Here is a 4,266-nt window from a genome sequence, read left to right on the forward strand (position 1 = left end):
GACCCTATACCATTTCAGACAACTGGTTGTCCAATTCTTCTTGAAAATCTCCAGTAATGGAGCCCCTACAATTTCTGGAGGGAGAAGTTTGTCCTTCCACTGGTTAATGGTTCTCACTGTCGGGAAGTTCCTCCTTAGTTCTAGGTTGCTTCTCTCCTTGATTAGTTTCCATCCATAGAGTCTTCCAACAGAAAAAGGGGCACCCTTCATGCCAGCTCCAAACAAGCAAACAGTTTGGGACCCTTCATTAGATTCTAAACATTAAATTTGATCAAATACAGCTTTTATTCCAAACTGAGTGCTTTTCCACTTCCAAACTGGTTGAGATTCCCAATAAGTTGTATGTCTTTAAAGTATATCAGCAAACTACGGTTTGTTAGCAAAACTATAGAATAGTATAGAATACCAAGACTTGGGCATGTTATTATACTTTATTGGCAATAAATACCAAAACAGGATCTTACCAAAAGATGGTAAGATGCACAATATACTTACTATCCATTTTTCCTTTAGTATTTTTTACAAGCCTTTGTTTGAGTTACTACATATGAAGTAGATACGCAGTATTAACCAACATTAATCCAATCAGTTACTTTTCATGAATCCTAATGTAAACACTATACCTGTATTTCAAGGACCAGGGACTAGAAGTAGGGATACATGAGAATTATTCAGTCTCCATTCTGGTAAAAAAAAAAGATCTGATCCTCATTATAGTTATTTCCATGTGCGGTTATTTTACAATGTGCTATTTGTGATGCATATGTACCAAAATATGTATACAATTCATACTTCAAGGAGAAAATTATGCAGACATTTATACTCTGCAAGAAAATACCTAAAGTCCTTCATGCTATTCTGTGTGCTCTGTTTTAAAAAGAATGTGGATAAACTGGTATGTGTTCAAAAGTTATAAGGGGGTCGGGGAACTGGAAATTGATTTCTACAAAGACTGAAGGAAGAATATATTTGTTTAGTTTTGAGAAAGAATAACTGAAGTGGGTGTGGAGAAAATCCAGAGAAATAAATATTTTGTGGAATATTAAAAAGGCAGAATATATTTCCGCAAAGGAATAATGGAGAAGATCTTTTTTTTTAAAGGACAGAAACCAGCCCCAGCCCCTCTTCCCCAAGCAGAAAACTCAGTAGAGGCCAGCTTTTAGAAATGCAAATTCAATAATCCTTTCAGAAAGGTTTGAGCCTTCCAGCTAAAAACTGAAGAGATTAGAAAGACAAAGACCCCTAAAATCTACATACCGCCACCGAAATTCTAAGGACAGGAAACATAATAGGATTAACCCACCAATACCAAACGGACACACTCAGACTGAGGTCAAAGTACATGACACAGGAAATACAAAGCCTCAAACAGGAAGAACTCCAAATACAAAGCCCAAAGGAGGTATAAAAACCCACCACTCCCAGCAATATGTGGTCAGTTTTCCCAGAGCCACACTTCTGTCTGGCTCTGCTCTTCAATAAACATCAACCTTCTTTCTAAAGCAGTCTCCATTTTGTTTATTCCCAGCTTGGACTGGACCCTGATGAAGATTTTTCTTTCAACAGGGGTTTGCATAGTTCTGAAACTTTTCTCATATGGAAGACCATGAACAGAATGCAGATTACAGAATGTAGGTCTTAAATTACAGGAGAGAATATTCCAGCTGAAATGTTAGGAAGGCCTTCCTAACAAGAACAGCAATTTAGTAGGAGAACTGGTTACCCAGAGAGGGGCTGGGCTCTTTTTACTGGATTGTTCAGACAGAGGCTAGAGAGCCATCAGTTAGAGCTCCTTTAAGTTGGATTGGATGTGATGGCCTAAATGCATGGGTTTCCATAAGGGGAAATGTAAGCTGCAAGTATAAACTCCATTCCTTATCTACTTGCATGCATAATATGAAAGGGTGGAGCTTGCTTTGTGATGTCATAAGACAGATTTTGTAATGTTGGTTTGTCCTCACTACCTGCAGATACCTCTGCCTAAATGTCTTCTTCCAATTTTATGATTCTGTAATTCTATAATATATTCAAAATAATATATTTAAATAAAAATTATTGTGCATATTTTAAGTGCAGATATTTTGTATAAGAATACATGCAAAACTGTTATTCTCTTGGACTAAATAACAGAAGAAATTTAAATGTTGCAGCTTTGATACCCAAATCTGCACTTAACAAGTTAGTCCTTCAGATGGAAAAGAATAAAGATAAAATTGAAACTGTGACATTTGCAGAAATTGTGTAAGAAATGATTGATGAAAAGGATAGTTCCGAAAGATGCTTTAACTTTTTTCTTCTTTGTTGCATATATATGGACATTTTAATGATGGGTTTTCAATTCCAAATGTATTGCCCCAAGTTATTGAAACCTGTTTTATCACTTGTATTAAAAAACAGTATTATCCAAACAAGTGTAACAAATGAGAAAGAAGATGGTTGTGTCAAGGCACTTATTAAGTCCAAACCTTTTATAATTAAATTGCTTCTTGTTAATTAGATTTTTTTTCTATAAATTGCTCATTTCAGTGTTGCATTAATTCATATCTTTCAGAGAAATAGAAATATACCTGTTTAAAAACACATGCACATTCAAATTAAGTAAGTGCTGGCTTAAATTGCCACTTTGCAAAGCTAATTAAAAAAAGAACATTGCAAATGAAAATCTTTCTCATTTATTTTGTTTCTTCAAGCAGCTGTCTGTTGAATGAGACATATATCTAACAACAAGTAAAGTACAATCTGTCCTGCCATTCATTTCAAAACGGTCCATTCAGGAGAAATTCCACTAAAAGTTGCCTTGTTGTAAAAGACCCTCTATTTTGCATAAATCAATTTTATTAGCACGAGGCTATTGTACCTGATGCTCATATACAGTATAAGTTGAATAAGGATGGGGCCAATACAGAGCCCTGAGGGAGTCCATTATTCAGATGTCTTTGCTTACTAATTTTATCGCCCATGATGACTTGAAAGGTCCTTGCTGAGAGCATGTTATTTATTAGGCGGGCCATGGTCCTACAAGGGACAGTGTGGAGGAATTTGCTTAATAGACCATCCCTCCACACTGTATCATATGCTGCTGTGAGATCCACAAATACATTTATTTATTAATTAATTTATTAATTAATTTATTCTGATAGCTGCTTTCAATGTGGCTAGTAAGACTAAGGACTTGATCGGCACAGCTCCGATAAGATCTAAACCCAGCCTGTTCAATCGGTATTTGTTCGTTAATTTTCTGTCCAATTCTGTTAAGTATCAACCTTTCAAGTAGTTTATAACAAACACTTAACAGAGCAATGGGGTGATAGTTTTCTGGCTTGTTGCTTTCTTTTCCAGGTTTTAATATGCCAATTACCTTGGTTCTCTTAAATTCTGGAGGGAGCTTACTGGAAGTTAGGATATCTGTGTAGAATTTTGCCAGCCATTCTCTTGTGTGAGGCCCAGAATGCATGATAAATTCAGGCATTACTCCATCAAAACCAGGAGATTTTCCAGCTTTGACATTCTTCAGGGCAGTATCTATTTCAGCCACTTGGAAGGGTCGAGCATATTCCTGGCTAGGCGAGCACAAAGTTTTTAAGTGCTTTAGTTCTCTTTTCACTAATTTAGTATGTTTCTTATCATGGGGTACTCTAGTTAAGTTGACAATTCGAGTTGCTACTTGATCTGCAGTAACCTCTTGTTGTTTGCGTTGAGCTGGTTGGTCTCCCAATTTTTACAGTAGGCTCCATGCCTTCCTGCTTGAGTGTTTAAAGTCTAGTCCAGACATACTTTGCTCCCATTTCTGCCTGCATGCCAGGTCAAGGTTATGAAGAAGTTCATTGGCTATCTCAGCATCACCATTCTCTAGATGTTTTTGGTATAGGTTTTCGCAGGTTTCATTCCATCCTGGGATATATTTCTTGCGGAAGCCACGTGGGATGGATTTTTTAGCCGATGACATGATTGCTCCGACAAAGCGATAGTAGCTTTTACTAACTGCTGGGATACGTCCTATTATGTTCTCAAGGTCCATCGTAAACTTTTCCCAGTTGGTCATCTTCAGGTTCCACCTTGGTCAGGGTATAGATCTGATAATAGGTATCTTTATTCCTGTCTTAATGATAATAGGTCTATGTTGGCTATGGGGGAAGGTTGGTAGCACTTGCCGAGAGGCAGGTATAGGTTTGGTTTTATCTTGTGTAAGAAAACATAAGTCAGGGTTATACTCTTTCTTCCATGCAGCTGATTTAAAAGTATCTCGGTCTTTAGCATCAAAAACTA

Source organism: Vipera ursinii (genome assembly GCF_947247035.1).
Source record: "Vipera ursinii genome assembly, chromosome: 2".
Lineage (NCBI taxonomy): Eukaryota > Metazoa > Chordata > Lepidosauria > Squamata > Viperidae > Vipera > Vipera ursinii.